The sequence below is a fragment of the Curcuma longa genome, chromosome 9 (assembly GCF_044706935.1).
Source record: "Curcuma longa cultivar G26 ecotype Majalengka, Jawa Barat chromosome 9, ITB_CL_G26_1.1, whole genome shotgun sequence".
NCBI lineage: Eukaryota > Viridiplantae > Streptophyta > Magnoliopsida > Zingiberales > Zingiberaceae > Curcuma > Curcuma longa.
Genome location: NC_133869.1, coordinates 2,730,533 through 2,748,087, shown reverse-complemented (window position 1 = coordinate 2,748,087; position 17,555 = coordinate 2,730,533). Strand labels below are relative to the sequence as shown.

Genomic DNA, 17,555 nt, shown 5'->3' with positions numbered 1-17,555 from the left:
GCATCATCCGTAACAAGAGTATCGACAAGATAGATAAAAGCAACATACAAGAGATCATATTAAGGTCAAAGGTAAGTATCAAGCCAAGAATCAAACAACGACTATGATAAGAATAGTAATAAAGTAATCATGCACTACGAAAGGAGAACCTGTGTTGACCAAGCACAAGAGTACCCACAGAATAGTATCAGATCGTAATGGAAGTCAATAGGTAAGTATCAAGTAATGTTTATCAAAGGTATCCACTATCAACAATGTGAAACAATAGAAACTGCAACAGGATAAATAAAACAACAACGAGACATGCACTGGAAAAGCTGACCTGTATTGACCAAATACAGGGTACCCACCTGATTAGACGACCGTAATCACACTCCGAGAATAATAGGACTAGTCAACTCAAGGTCCTGAAATTAAATAATAAAACAATACTTAACTCAAATTATATTTCTTAATCTAACATAATCTAGCAATAGTTATTCCACATATCATAACCCAACTAACAATCAACAACCTATTTTAATTAAATCCTCATCATGGCACCAACTTCCACCTAATCACACCGATCCATCCAAAACCAACTAATGGCATTCATAAATTCACCGAACCTTACCAAATTCAAGAACCAGATTAACTCACCTTTTGACATGCTACGGAGGAATGACCCGAGATCTAAGAGTTGTGACTCCAACGTCGATAGAACACTAGTCAAGCTCCGATTCAATTTCCTCCTTCTCTGCCAAAAGTTCACAAAAATCCCAATTAATCCGCTCACATCAGAATCCCAACCGAAATGATGACTCCAAGACACAATTTCCTTGCTAAACAATAGACCTAATCAAAATCCAGAATGCTTACCTTCAGTGGCGGATGTAGTAAGGGACTTGGGGGGGGCCATGGCCCCCCAGCCCACGTACTGAGAGGTAATTTATAATTTTTATAGCTATCTAAACAGGGTAAAAAAGTATGTTTTAAGAAAATAAAGGTTAAATATGTTATATATTGCCAATATCATCTATTAACTAAGAGATATTCGTTCAAAGAGGATAAACATGTACATTCAAAAAATATGAAGTTGGATGTGTGATATTACTACCTGTATGTGTCATGCTGTGAAATCACGGAGGCGCATAACAGTTTTTAAAATAAGTATGTATAAGGCATGTCCAATTGCTGAGGACATCTGACTTTGCATTTCCTCTCATTGCATGTACAGTTTACTTGTAATTCTTCCTTTGGATCTTGTAGCCATATCTTGTAAATTCTGGAATATAAGTATTTCCAGATTCAACTTTATTCATTAGGTTCGCTCAGAAAAAAAATCTGATCCATACTCCCACATCAGATTCTCTATGCCATGTGCCTATGGTGAGGAAATCCGAGAGGTTGCTGCAAACATGGTGTGAAATGTCATCCTGGGAAATATTTTCTCGATATCTAGGGCAAGTTTGCATGTATATGACCGTATGCTAGGTCTCTTTATGTACATCCGAAGTCAGAGAAATCATGAACTTTAATGTTTGAAAACATGATTTCTCCATAGCTGACACTTATCCTGCATTTTTTCTCCTATGTTTTATCATATGCTTGTTTAATTATTTTGTTTACTTTTAGTTACATTTCATATCATGTCAGCATATTTTTATTACTTGATTTCCTTTGCTTTGTTTAATGATGTTTCTTCCTATCTTAGGGCCTATAGGGCGTTGTACTTGTTGAATTGGATGTATCGATTCTTCACTTAGGTCTTTGATATGTATCTTTGGACAATTTTTGAATTCAAATGAGTATATCGTTTTCATTATATGGCCCCCCAAATATGAAATCCTGGATCCGCCCCTGCTTACCTTAGATTGAACCCTAAGGAGCCTTAATCAAGCTTCGGTTCTTCTTCTTCTTGCTGCTGCCACCTCTCTCAAATTCCTATCAGATCGCATCAATTTCCTGTGGACACGCAGAGCGATCAAATCTAAGGAGACTGAGACCATTCAATCAGTTCAACTCAAAGAATCGAACAACCAAAGCTTAGACCTAGCTGAGGAATCCCTTACCTCATGGCCTTAAATCGAACTGATCAGATCTCGACGAAGGCAAGAGGCGGGCGGCGGCGGCTGGACTGGCAAGGGGCAGGCGATGTGCGGTGGCAGTTGACAGGCGATGGCGATCAGCGGCTAAGGGTGACGCCTTGTCGCTTCCCACAGCGGCGACAATGGCGGCGGCTTCGAGCAGCGGAGGGGGCAGAGGAAAACGGCGCGCGCGTCAGGAGAGGAGAAGTGGCGGTGTCGACGGCCCGTGGCGGTGGCTTCGGCTGGTGAGAAAGGCGGCGCGAGAACAAGGGGAGAGGAGGCGGCGGCATCGGTAGAAACAGGGAAGGGAAAGAGAAGCGACGTCGGGCGAAGATGAGGAAGAAACAGAGAGCCGGCGGCGTTCGATCGGGAGAAGGCAGAGGAGGTATCGTGATTTTTAGGGATAATCAGGTTTTATTTCCTCTTAACGGATCGGGTAGTATCCAATAAACCAATACCCTATAACCCTTAATTCTATTTAAACCATTATAAGACTTAGGTTTGATAAATTTTATTTACCATAAAACCCCCTATTTGCCGGTATTTTACAATATCTATCCATAAATTTAACATTACTTGAAGCAAACTTCAAAAATTATTCTAACTTAATAATAAATTCATCGGTTAAACCCCTACGTTCAGGTGTTCTTTTTATACACTCAACTTCTTACTTTCTGAACCCAAAAACTTTAGATATTAAAATATAATTAATTTTTACTAAAGGAATAACTTTTATCTACTATAAATAAAAACTAATATATACCTCCTCATCAATTACATCAACATAATTAATTTCTACTAAATTAAATAATAAAAATTAACATTCAAATAATTACTATTTTAGCTAAATACTTTTCACTATTCAAAAATAACTATAATTATAAAAATACATAAAAATGAGTATCTCTTTAATTATTTTAATTTCACGTAAATTATAAACCTGCACAAATAATATTATAAAATTAATAATTAAATATAATATGCACAAAGAAATACTTTTAATAAACAAAATTAATATTTAAAAATTACAAGTCTTAAAGTTATTCAAGCTTAATTAATTTGGAGCTAGCAAAGCTCATGGTAAGAAATGAGCACGCAAATAGATGAACTCGTAATCAGTTGGTCAGCCGAGCTTGCGGCCAGTGACCATCGAATGTGGTGACCACCGACCGCGACAAGTGCAGCAAACACCAACCACAGCCAACGGTGAGCACCAACTACGGGCAGTTGCCCAACAACTAGTGGTCGCCGCCCCGACCGGCGATCATTGACCCCTGCCGCGGCCCGCTGCCCCTGGCCAACGGTCGACAGGCTGTGGACAGCGGCTGTTGGCCGATGGACAATAGATGCTGGCCGACGGACAGCGACCTACGACCCCTGGCCGACGGACAACAGCTGCTGGCCTATGGGTCACGTCAGTTGGCCCTGGCCAGTGGCCAGCGCGTCACGACCCATGACCCCTTGTCAACCGGCGCCTAACCCGCAATGGACCGTCGGCGACAAGCGAGGATGGGGGAGATACTTGACGGAGAGATGTGACAGGAGGAGAGAGGAGAATACCTCTAGAGGTGACAAAGGGCTTTGTTCATTGGAGAGATATGATAGAGGAGAGGCGACAATGGTGATTGGCGATGGCAGCGATCTGCGATCTAGAGAACAAGCTGGTTGCGGGACAACACAAGAGAAAGGAAATAGGGATCAAGAGATTTAGGGTTATGCCCTAAATTTGATGACGAAACCATATTCGTCACAAATTTCATCGCCAATTCGTCACCAATTTGGCGACGAAACTTTAATTTCGTCATTTCGTCGCCAAATTGGCGATGAAACTTTAATTTTGTCGCTAAATTGGTGATGAAATTTTATTCGTTGTCAATTTAAATGAGATGAATTAATATTTCATCGCGCATTCACAATGAATAATTAATCGATCGCCAAATTAGCAACGAATATTTTATTCGTCGTCAATTAGCGATGAAATATATTTTCGTCACAATTTCATGATGAATTTGATGACAAAAATATTTTTTCACAATAAAATTTATGATGAAATTAATATATTGCTAATTCTGCAACAAAGTAATTTCCATTGTAAAATTTATTGTAAATTGGCGACGAATACCAATGTAAGTGATAAATTATATTTGATTATTTACTGCTTATCTTGAAAACTAGCAAAATCCACAATCCAGGTTATGTTTCTCCAAAAGGATGTAACACTCCTTAAGGAGAAAATTAATCTTAGCTCCTCAACTGAAAGGTTCAGACTGGAACTTCGACACAAGTCTAACTTGAAAAAGAAAATTTTGATTTGAAAATTTAAGTTGAGGATCTGAGAAGATCTTTGAAAAAGTTCATTTAAGGCTCTAAGTATCTTAACATGATGCTTGGAACTCAAAGGGTTATGTACAACCGATTTGGACTTAGACACAAAATCAGACATAGAGTATATTTGTTGTTGGTAAATCGAACCCAAAAACCTCAAGTCCAAGTATGAGTTCCCAAGTCTAGCTTGATCAATCAAGTTGAACAAAACTAATACTGGGTCCTTAAGGATTAGATTCACTATCTGATCAGACCCAACAAGAGTCATGATACAGGGAATCTAAAACTAAAATCATATTAGATTTTATTTTTTCTTTATTTTATTTTGAACTTAGATTAAACCTAGGCTAGTTACGGACATAGATCTGATTGATACTTGCCTAACCTAGTATTAGGGTAGGGTGACATGATAGTACGCTAGGGAAACTCGATCTAAGTAGTCAAGTGGGGTAAGGAGTACCCTATTTGGTTTGCTTAGCTGGGTGGAACTAATTGAAACTCCCTCGCCAAACCCTAGTTAGACTAAATTCTTTTTGGGTTATCTAGGTGATCAGATGGTCTCGACGCCTGGAAGGGATCTAAGCACTCGGAGGTTAGCTAATTAAGTCAGCGAGTCGGATGAGGTGGTAAGTTACCAGTGGATGGGACACCTCAACCTCCAAGTGTCCGAAAAGGCTCTAGGACCCCAGATATGAATAAGGCATGATGAAGTCAAAGTTAATCTGGCAACCTCCACGTTAGTATTTAGGTACTCGGAAGGGATACAGGTGCCTAGAAGAGATAGAGGTGCTCGGAAGATGTTGAGTCAGCATTAGAAGCAGATCGATGGGATGATGTGGAGGGGCCCAGAAGGAGTTTCAGGGGCCTAGATTTGGCTATATAAGCAGTTGCGCCTTGATCCCTTCTGGGCGCCTAGACCATTCGGGAGTTTGGAACTCGAAGTTTTGGTTCTTTTACTTCCTGCATTACAGAGTTAACACAAGATATATATTATGTAGGAAATTAAAGTTAGACAATTTACAACTATATGGTCTTGACTTTTAGGTTTTCAGTGAAACTCTAAATCAGATCGACACCTACTATTCCTTTAAAGGGAATGGTCTTCTTCTACTCCTTTAAGGAGAGTTTATCTTTTACTAACCATCCGATCTTTTAGATTTGGTTGGACTTTTGCTCAGCATCTAAACCTCAACCCCCAAGACTTTCTTTCAATATCTGATCCTCGTTGACCTATCGTTCTACTAGATGTCCGGTCCATTGATCCGCCTAGACTTCCAACCTGGTGTATGCTCTTGATATGCCAAGACTTCTTGTCCGGTCCATCTAATTAAGACTTCTTGTTCGATCCACCTAACTAAGACATCTTTGCCCAGTCCACCTAAGAATTTCTTGTGCTGCCTGCACACTCAGATCAGCTCGTTAGTTCACCATATAACCTGAACTTAAATCCTTTGTCATGATCAAAATATAGGTTCGATTATTTGGTGCTCCCTGTATTAACAATCTTTCCCTTTTTTCTTATGACAACTTGGTTCAAAGTTAAGTCAAAACTTACATTAAAGGAAAACTCATTTCAAAAATATTTCAAAGGAAAATAATCTCCCCCTTAGCTCAGTCTCTCCTCCTAAAATTAAGGTTAACTTTCAAAAACTTACATACTTGTCTCTCCCTTAGAACTTGACATGGTTCTTTTCTTTATCACTTTAAGGTTTGAGGATCACTCAAGTAAAACTTAGTTTTAAAGAATGCTAAGTTTTGGAAAACACTTTATGAAAGAATGCTTTATAAAATATTTTGATTTAAAAATGCTTTAGCAAAATTTTTTGAAAAAACACTTTAGATTAGCAAAAAAAAATTTTACCTTAGAAATACTTTTGAAAACTTTTTCAGAAAAGTTAAACTTAACTTTAAGTTACTTTATCTCTCGCTTTGACATAATCAAAAATACATTTTAAAAATATTTTAAAAATGTTAGGGGAAAATATTTTAAGATGTTAACATAAAATACTTTGAACAAAATAGAGTTGTATGATGCAATTGTAATAATAATAATAACTATAATCTTGAAAATTTTAATGATAAACAATTTAAGAGCATGATGCCTAAGTTTATAATAAGTATATATGAAATCATTAAATAAAATTATTTAGAATTGATCTTATATATAATTATGGCGAGATAAACTTATACATTGGAGAATGAGTCTATGTCAACTGATAATGTATATATATGTTTATTTACAATTCTATCTAGTAAACATAAACTAAGATTGCCATCTTTATAATTAATTTTTTAAATTATCTATAAACATAATCTCTTGAATTAATTTTTGAATGATACATTTTATTTAATTATTTATTGTAGTTTTATTTCGAACTTAAATAGATATATTTTATAAAATTTCATGAACTTCCCCACGCATCAATGAGCATAAACCTCATTTATTTATTTTTTTTGAGTATAAGCTGAAGAAAAGAGTATTAATATAAAATTTATTAAAAAAAATTAGTCAAATGTCAAAAAAAAAAAAAATCGTGAACTATTGTGAAGTTAATTGCGACCGAGAACGAGACAACGCGAGAGTACTTCTAAGTTAGACAACTCAAAGGGGCGAGGACCGGGTTAAGGTTGGTGGAGGATGCACCAACTCTTCCCGCCAAGGTGGGCCATGGCGAACAGACAGGGGCTTTGTGACCGCGAGCGGAGCGGCCTCTTTCTCATCCCTGTCGCTGAGCTGTGGTCTGATCGTTCGGGTTTCGATTTCTTTCTCTCTCTCGCCTTGGTGGAGAAGAGGAGGTAGGTCTAGGATAAACAAGTTCCCCGTGGTCTGTGCCGTCATCGTGCCTTCCACTCTCCGTATTTGCATTTCTTCATTTTTCCTCCCCCTGTTGTTGTGTAAAAGAAAGCGAGAACCTTTGTGGTCACTTCTGCCTTTCCGCGTGGATTAGCAGCAGGTACTGGTGGCGTTCTGCGTAGCTTCTGATTTTGCTGCTCCTATTGCGATTAATCCATTATCATGTTGCTTTCCACTTTTTGTTTCCTCCCGATGCTGCTTCCAGTTTGATCCTTTTTAAGCCGTTCATCCCTTTTCTCTGCTTTAAGAGAAATTTGCAAAGCTTCAGCTTCAAGGCTTTTTTAACCTTGTCGTTCCTCATTTGTTTGCGTTCGATATGCGTTTTATTTTATTTTTTTTGATCGGTAAATGTGTGAATGTATATATACGGGACAAAATGTATAAGGCTGGCCATGAGTGTTTAATCAGTCCTGATAAAGCACCAGGTCGGAGTACAACCAAGGATCGATACATATGCACGATAAACATGCACCTGTACTCTCCTGAATACTCTCTACATCAAACTGCACCCGCTCAAACAAACAATTATTCCTCGCCAACCAAATAAAATTCTAGTTGAAGTCGTCTGCTTGAAATTGAAAATTGGTGCTTGGTTTTATTTGTCTATTTCCCCCCTTTTATTCCTATCCATTTAAGATTTCTGTTTGTATTTGGTTATTCTCTGAAAGGTTTTACCTCTTTGCAAGTTCATTTACCGTGAATAAAGTAGGAAAGGAAATTTTTCCTTTTCCTATTCGTCCAGAATTTCTTCGTAGTAATCGGATAGTTCTTTGCGTTATAGCAAGTCTACTCATTATGGTTCGTAGTTGGACATGGGGCTGCGCCATGGGAGTTAGGATTTCTTTTTTGCTATTTATTTGTTGCTCATCCACAACAACTCCATTCGCAGGACTGATTTAGCAAAGAAAATAATCGCCCAAGAGGAAGAAGGTGGAGATGGGGAGAAAAGGGAAGTGGTTTGATGTTAGACGAGCCTTCATTCCCTACTGCTGTCGAGGAGACCTTAAGGAGAGTCTTGAGAATTCCAAGGTCTCCGATTCATTCCATACAAAAGAAGTGGAAAATATTATTAGGGATTCTACTCAATCATTGCTTCCAGCTCCAGTTCAAGGGGCTAAGCTGATAGAGAAGGGGAAGAAGAGAGCAGGCATGCCTACTCGGTGGCACTTGCTAGCGCTGTGGCTGCGGAGGTTGCAGCTGTTGCCCCTCAGGCTGCAGCAGAGGTTGTTCGCCTGGCCATCTCTGCAAGTAAGCACACAGGTGAATCAAGAAACGAAATTGCGGCCATCAAGATCCAGACTGCTTATCGACGGTACAAGGTACATTTTATGGCTTTTTCTGCCTTCCTCCTTTTGTTGTGTTATCTGGAAGGAAAAAAGGATCATAATATTTGATCAAAAAATCCTTGAACCGGCACAAGGTATGTAGGCATTGACAAAAAAAAGTGAATTTTCTGGAGAGCAGAGAAAATTTACCTTTTACAAGTTATTTAGCCAAAAAAAATAATCTTGTTTGCCTTTTCTGTTTAGATACTGATTGTCTGATAATCATATATATTTGACCCTCTTATTGTTTGTCATAGGATCTGTTTGCCTGAAAATTTTACCCCATTTCTAGTGATTTGTGCAGTGAAAATTGACGGTTAACAAAAAAAAATATTGGTTAATGGAAAATAGGACCTTTCTCCACTCCATGCAAGCTTAGGACTCCCATCTCCCATCCAATGCAAGGTTACTAACTCCAACGTGCCCCATTTCCCATCTACGCATCGAGCTGGTCTATCTTTCCTCCTCACATGTACTGATGTCACTATCTCTTGCCTCATTTCCAGGTCTGTGCCTCATTGCTGAATCTTTTGCAACCCTCACCTACTGAGGCTTCAAACCTGCCCTTCACCATGTTGCCTCAGCTTCCACTACTTCATGGATTATGTCAATGACCGCACCATCAGATCCCTAAGGAGGAGCTTGTCGCTGATTGAATTTGTATGTGATGCGCGATCCACCCTAACCTCCTCTCGATCTCAATTTGCTACCAATCTTGAACTTCTATTTGATTACAAACCCCTTTTGGTGCATCCCGGCTTGTCATGGATCTTGTAAGGAGGACTCAGAAGAGTCAATTTAGGCCTATATGGGTATGTGAGTAGCGCTGAAGCTGATATCTGGAATAACTCTTTTATTTAGCATCGCAACGGCTTTGTGATGACCCTTATTGCCACTTTGCCTCACCTCCACATTGTGTATGACATCTTCTTCATAATTGTGGCCAAATTCAACACAGTGATGCTCCCATTCCACATCAACCACAGGTTCCTCTATGTCCTCATGCTATTCCAGTTTGAGAACCCATGGGATTGTGACCGGTTCAAGGTTGTGTACCATCAAATAGTTGTGCAAGTGACTAGTGACCTTGGCTGATAGGTTGGCAGCAGTCTTGACAGATCATTAATGGCAATGAACTCTGGATAAGGGAATGTTTGACTGTTGTGCATGGAAATGAAGAAACACTAGTGACTGAAGGAAACTGATGTGCCTTGGTCATTGAGATTGCTGTGATGTGGTTTGAGATTGCAGGATCATAAAGAAGTTGTACATGCTGTTTCATGAGCTGTAGGTGCATCTTCAATTGGTGAATCCAGGCAAAGAAGTTGAGAAAATGAGATAACACTGCATGATTAGGCTCTGGATTTGGCCAGAGCAGTAGGTTATAGCATGGGTAGATGTGTCATGGCAGTGTTGAATACTTGAAGAAGGGCTAGAGGGGATCCTAGAGTGATGGTGAACAGCAGCAACCACTGTAACATGGAGTAAATCCTGCTAGAGGGAACCACAGAGACAATACTCTTGTCTCTGTATAGTTGTAATACTTGAAGGTCTCTGTATGGTTGTAACACTTGAAGAAGGGCTAGAGGGGATCCTAGAGTGATGGTGAACAGCAGCAACCACTGTAACATGGATTAAATCCTTCTAGAGAGAACCTCAGAGACAAAACTCTTGTCTCTGTATAGTTGTAATACTTGATGAAGAGCTAGATGGGATCCTAGAGTGATGGTGAACAGCAACAACTCCTGTAACATGGATTAAATCCGGGTAGAGGGAACCTCAGAGACAAAACTCTTATCTCTGTATAGTTGTAGGGGTAACCATGGATGCATTCAGGGAATACTAAGAGAATCTCATGAACAGAAGTTAGTCAAGAGCAAAGGACGAGAGGTGGAGTGGGGACTGAGTAGCCAAGAGGATGGAGGTGACAGGCTTAGTTACAATAATGCTCTCTTTATCTTGAAAGATGAATCAGAGAAAAGATGGATTGCATGAGAGTCAAGATAGTTTTTCTTCGTTTATTCAACAAAAGATTGGAGAAAGGACTGATATAAATCTGTCTACAGATTACTTTTTATCCAATTTTTTATCCATATACGATTTATTCCTTTCAAGCAAACAAAAAAGAAAAAAACAAAATAAAACTCAATCGGTCTCGTAGATCCAAAGACCTGAGCAAGGAGCTCATGAGTTCACTGCTACGGGCAATGTTGGCAGTCTTGCGGTCGTGGCTTGGTTGTGAGTCGTGAGGCGTGGCCTTGTGGCGTTGGCTCGGTTGCCAGCTGCAATCACAGTTAGCTTGCCCATCTTTACCTTCTTCCTAGTTCCTTCCTTTCCTTCCGCTCTATTCCCCTTTTTTCCTCTTTCTTTTCTTTCCTTTCCTGTGTGAATTTTTCTCCACAACAATCATTTGTCTTTTCTCTATCCATCTTCTTGAGTAAACAGAGCATGAATCAAAGAAAGCAGATGCATTGTTTTGAGAATTAAAAGTGATGTTGGAGGGAAGCTATACTATGACAGAGATGGTACCTTTCTTCATCATTTTTACGCTTTGTTTGGGAGGAGGTGAGGGGAGGGAAGGGAAGGGAAAGGTAAATAAACAGAAGGAGAATTTTGACTCTTGTTTGAGATGGAGTGAGTTAAGGAGAGAAAGAGGAGAGAAGGGTAAGTTTACCCTTGCATGCTCATGAATTGTTAGAATTTCTTAAACTCTGATTTGGGGTGTAAGGAAGGAGAAAGGAAATTCAAAAATATTTTATTCTAATTTTATCCCTATTTTAAAATATTAATTTTCAAAATAATTCATCTATTTAGATATCTTGTCTTTGCGTTGTCGCTCTTCACACAACGTGCGCCGTCACTGCCAGTGTCCAACCTCTCGCACTCCACGACGTCGACGTCGACGCCGACCCTCGCTGTAAATCTCTTCAAGGACAAGATTTAAGAGGACAGAGATAGATAATCCTAATTTTTTTTTTCTTCTCCTCTAAGGATAGAGACTTATCCAAAGACATGCATTGTCTATTTTAGGACCTTCCATATCCCAACTTCTATATGTAATATTGATAGAATTTTATAGTTTTCCATTTGTCCTCTACATGCGTTGTCTTTTTAAAAAAGTGAGGGTATTTTTGTAGCTTTATATATTTAGTATTCATTCTCTTTCCTTTCCTCTCAAACAAGATAACACATTACGTTAATGAACCTTCCATTCCTTCCAAACAATGGGAACATAAATACTTTACTTCTCCTTCATTCCCCTCCCTTCCCCTCCCTTCCTCTTTCGTTAATGAAGCTTCTCTCACCCCATCCAAACAGAGCATTAGGAAACTAGAAGTGTACTGCACAGCTCATATTGGTAGGCTAATAGGGGGCACTGACTGACCTTTCAATCTAGATCAGATTGTAGAAGATCTCTAATGAGTAGTTTGCAAATGTGAAGATGAGGCTAGGGAATCCGGTGTTGAGAGGAAATATGAGGTGGCAGGATTTAATTATCTTCAAAATTGATACTACCTTAGACCTCTTTGTAGAGGCAATAACATGATCATAAAGGAGAAGAACACGAAGGAATAAAATATACATTTAGATGTTCATGCGGTAGATTATTATATCAAAATGGGAAATAATTGGGAGCAAATTGGGAAGGATCAAAGAGAATTTACTAAGAGATTAAGTGGCAATCTCCTTAAGAGCTCAATCATGCATATGCTAAATTTCTACTTGCTAATGCAACTAATTTATTTTGGTGGGACAATCTCATAAGCATATTGGACTTTACACCCGTGATAATGCTGGTTATAATGGTACTTCTGCTTGCCAACTTTTGTTATACAATATTTATTCTAGAAGTCATATCGTGGGTCAGGTTGTTAGTACCAAAACCTTCCACCATTTGTGCATTTGAACAAAATTGAAGCTAGCTTATTGAATCTGATGTAAACTATTTTCAGATTCAATGACATTGATTAGTATTCAATTCTGCTACATGAACATATACAATAATGTAGGTATGATGTCATGATTTAACTTGTTAACTTTTTACTGAGACCTCTAACATTGATGAACCAGTTTGTCAGTAGAATTTCATGAATTACTGGATTCGTGCTTCTTATATTAGCTGGTCTTTATTGGCAATGCTAAAATGTATCTTGTTGCAAACTTTGTCAAGGCAAGGAGAAGATTGGGAACTTTGAGAGGACTGGTTAAGATTAAGAGAGTTCTTGATGGAAATGTTATCAAGCCCCAAACCAGAAATTCATTGCAGTGCATGCAGACAATGGCAAGAGTGCAGGTGCAGATACATTCTAGGAGGGTGAGAATGGCAGAGGAAAACCAGGCTCTCCAGAGGCATCTGCTACGTAAACGTGAAAAGGAACTAGAGAAAGTAAAGGTGCATATACTTTTTTTTTGTCACTATCGGCGACATTATTTTACACAGGTCTTAACTCAGAATAAACAAAGGTTAGTTATATAAGTAAATGAGATATCAATTACTTAGACTAGTGGATTATGGTTTTTAAAGGTTGGTACCTGTTCTATGAAAACAGGTTTGCCTTTAATCGGTGTGCTAGAATGATGCTATTAAGATTTGCTGTTTTCTTTGAAAATTCTGCAATGAAACTATTTGCAAAGTCTAGAAAAAGAGATGAGTTTCACTCTATTTCACGAAGCAAAAAATGTGTAATCATAAAAATAGTAGTTAATCTCAGATTCTTCTTAACTCATTCAAGCACTATGATTGTTACTTCTCTGATATATGCTTCTTCTAGAACTTCTAGATGGAGCAATGACATGATAGTGATTGTTGAACTGCTATGTATCAAATGAAATTCCTGTTCTAAGTGAACATGCAGTTTGAATGATCATAAGGATTCTTTCTGACAGACATGGGTTGTTGTGATACTTTTTACATGAAATCAGTGGGCATGAATGATGAGCCTAATGTTTGTGATACTCAATACATGAAACCAGAGAGCTTGATGAGCCTGATGTTGCACATATGCAAAGAGAGATAAAGCGGAGCTATATCATAATATTTGATATAAGATCATTCCCACTAAGTCTATGAGACAGATCTAAGTGGGTCCATCACAAATCAAGGATGCACTGAAACCAATGAGCTAATTAAAAAGTCTGACTTTGTTGCTGCTACATGAATGTGCTTTTCAAAATAGCAATAGCATTTGTCTCAAAGTTGAACACTGCCTGTAGAAAAATTGACCATACGACAACTTAATTATCTCATGGAGAGACAGAAACCATGTTTGTAGGGTCATAACTTTCTAGGGAGTAATGGGTCACTATGTTAACTTGAGTTTAAACAGTGTACACCACAATTTAGGTCATTGAGTTTATTGGGCCATTTGTATCATGAGACTGAGTAGTTCATTATCAAGAGTCATGATTTCTCCTAGTCTTTACACTTCATTATGGCCTGATTTATCTTTTAATGATGTTTTATAGATTATTTAGCTCAACAAAGGAAGATTTTAGATTGAACATGTGGTTTTATGTTATCTTTTTATGTTTTTTGTGATATCTATTGATCTGTTCATCTTTTCTCCCAAATTGAACTGTGCTGGTTGTAGGCTAAAGATTTATGTTGGTGTTAGATTGCAGAGGATTGGGATACTAGCCTCCTATCCAAAGAGAAAATTGAAGAAAATCTACTGAATAAACAGGAAGCTGCTGTAAAAAGAGAAAGGACATTAGCTTATGCATATGCACATCAGGTAGGGAGCATTTTTTATCTTTAATTCATATTGCTGCACCTTTATATTACAGTTCTCAATTTTCTTTAACTTTGGTAGTGTTTTCCATTCTTTTAAACCAACCATTGTTGTTATTCTGTATTTCTGTACTAATGTTCTCGACTCCAGAAATAGTTTTATGCATTTTTCCTTTCTCAGTGGAGGAACTCTTCCAGATCCCTAACTCAAGCATTGACTGACCCAAGCAACACACAATGGGATTGGAGCTGGTTGGAGCGCTGGATGGCTGCAAGGCCATGGGATAATCAAAGCATAAAGAAAATTAATGATCACACATCCACAAAGAGTGCTGGCCGTAGTTCCGTTGTACCTACAACAAAACAGTTTGATACCAGCTTGGAATGCACACCAGCAGCAGCTCAGAAGTCAACCCGACCTCCGATCCATCCATCATTTGAATCACCATGCTTGAGGGTACAATCTGTCATGACTAGAAAAAGATCAGAGAGCCCAGGAGATGTGCCCGCTGAGAAAAGATCATTCTCAGTAAATAAGAGCCTGTCTCCTTCAATCAACAAGCGCAGTACAACTGCCGCAAAGTTTTGGCGCCATTCAGGGCCCCCAAAGGTAGATGTTCTCACAACAAAGGATGTGACTACCATCAGTGAGGAGCAACTAGCCAACGATTGAGTGAATGTATAGCCTGATGTAGGCACAGTTGAAAGGCATTTGCTGGTTGAGTGAATGTATAGCCTGATGTTAGGCACAGTTGAGAGGCATTTGCTGGTTTTGTCCTCTACAGCTCGGCTACAGATTTGAAATTTGGGTTTGTGATGCTTGCAGCTTGTTTGTTGTGTTAGCCTATGGTATTTGCTTGCGGACACGTCCAAATGGGGGGAGTGGTTGGTCTTGTCGATGGGCACAAGTTTTATTGTGGTTTGCCTTGGGTTGTGCTTGTAATTAGGAGTTGTGATGTAATCAGATTGCTGGGGTTACACATTGGCACTGATCTGGAGTTGTGATGTAATCAGATTGCCGGGGGTTGCACATTGTTAATGGAAACACTGATCTGGAGTTGTTGATTGAATTACTCCTTTTACACCTTTAGACTCCTCTCATCGAATGCAGGTGAATGAATATTCATTCCATTATCTGACAAAATTGTATTCATTGAACACGATGATGTCGATCGAGGGATAAGAATGTGGGAGTTGGAACAATCACTTCAGGCCACCAAGATGTGTGTGACAGCAGCTCAACTTAGTCAGCAAGCATTTATTAGGCTGTGTTGCCTCGCATTGGAGGACGATGCTTTAAAATATGATTTGAGATGGAGTTGAATGCCGCTGTCTGGGTGAAGACTTGTTGGATCCCTGCAGTGACATAAATCGTATCTGGATTAATTTTTAATAAATGTATTTGTTCAGCGTAATTAATTTTTAAAAAGTTTAATTGTGAGTGTCGGATTATTTTATGTTTGATAAAAAAAATTTTATGAAGTCGAATCGATAATTTTTAAAATTAATCCGTTTAAAAAATTAAATATTTAAATTATTCAAATAAACGAAGGCTCCACTTGTTGAGTGACACAGTTATAACTAATCGATGGCTAAGGCTGGTGAGGTTTAATTGTCAAATGACTTGCGTGATCAAGTAGGTCAGTTAGTTGGAGAAATGTTGAGTTGACTAAAAAAAATGATAATTCCAGTAGTCACATCTCTGGGGGTGGCCGGTCCGGTCCCACGAAAGTTTCCCACCGACCATCAGGGTAAATCGGGAAGCACAAACGGCGGCCAATCCAGATGCCCAGCATCTTTTGATTGCGTTCCCCATTTGGAAGAAAATTTCTGTAAATACGCCGTAGTTGGGGATCGAACCGCGGATAGAGTTACAATCCAGATGTTCTACCGTTGCACCATTGCCCCGGAGACCTGTTGAGTTGACTAAAATATCTATAGAAAGTAGAATCGTCAATTGGAATCAAATCTATTTAAGTATTTGTCGCCTAGTAAAAGTTAACACAATTATGAAAATAGTTAACTAGATTTGTGCAGAATAATAATTTATAGCCTATTTGAAGACAACTCAAAACTTATAAAATAAATAAAGGGGTAAGAGGAGTTACGTCAATGTTGACGGAAAGGCTTGAAAAAAAAAACTATAGAGGGTCTCACACTCTTATTATATCTTATTATTGTTACTGTTTATGCAAGTTTATTTTTTTAAATATAATTCAGGTGTTTAAATTTAATCCGATTAATTTTGAAAATAGACAACCTTCTCCAATTTACTTATCAGATAAATTTAAAATATAATTTATGCATATTTAGAGACTAACCTCTAGAATATGCATTTCTATTGGGATTTGAATTCTGATCTTCTTATTTGTTCCCCTAAATATTTTATTATTACATCATGTTCGCAAGTTTAACTTATCTTTCTCTTATTATAAGAAGTGATTTGTGAGAGGTTTTTCACTTTGGAAAGGAAAAAGATAGTAAAAATTTATTAGGTGACATTTTATGAGTTGTAAGTTGTGGAGTCGAATCCAACCACGTAAAAGAAATTGTGTTAGTGTTTTTTTTTTCTTATTGCATTTATGTTTCATTTGTCCAATTAACAACTAACCAAAATTGCAACTGAGTTAAGATTACTCAATCTTAGGTTATAACTATTCATCACCTCTCTCTAGCCACCATATTGATCCTATAGATTTGTTGCAGCACCATTGTTAGAGTCTATTATGTCATGATGCCATACACTTCTAGATCCAAATTTAGAGTCTCTAAAATATAACATGATCTCCACCCTAAACTTCATTCCTTTAAAAGAATAGTACTCAGGCATAAAAAAGATAAAAAGCACATTAATATGGTTCCACTTAAGTCTATGTCGATGGGAGATTTTTTTTTTAATTTCTATATTAGAAAAGTGCAATAAAAACCAACCAATCAATATACATATTACACAACACCTTTTTCATTCCTTACGAGACTTCTCTTTTACAATTATATAATGTTCCCCAACCTCCAATTATCAAATGTCTCCTAGGCTCTTGAATACCCCACTGGTAACCCATCAATATCACAATCATGCTGAAAACACCCCTTAAAATAGAGTTTACGTACATTGCAAAAATTGAGTTCTTTAGAGAGACAACAAGCACAGTGCTGCTAAAATTCATTTTTTGTAACCAATTAATTTTGCATAAATGACAAAACTGATTGCCATAGCTTGTTGTGATATATATATGTTATTGTGAAAGAATGAT

At 38.1% G+C, this 17,555-nt stretch overlaps 1 pseudogene; it reads left to right on the top strand.

Moving 5' to 3' along the window:
- Window positions 1-7,142: 7,142 nt before the first annotated feature.
- Window positions 7,143-15,248, top strand: LOC141835203 (protein IQ-DOMAIN 3-like; annotated as a pseudogene).
- Window positions 15,249-17,555: the final 2,307 nt, after the last annotated feature.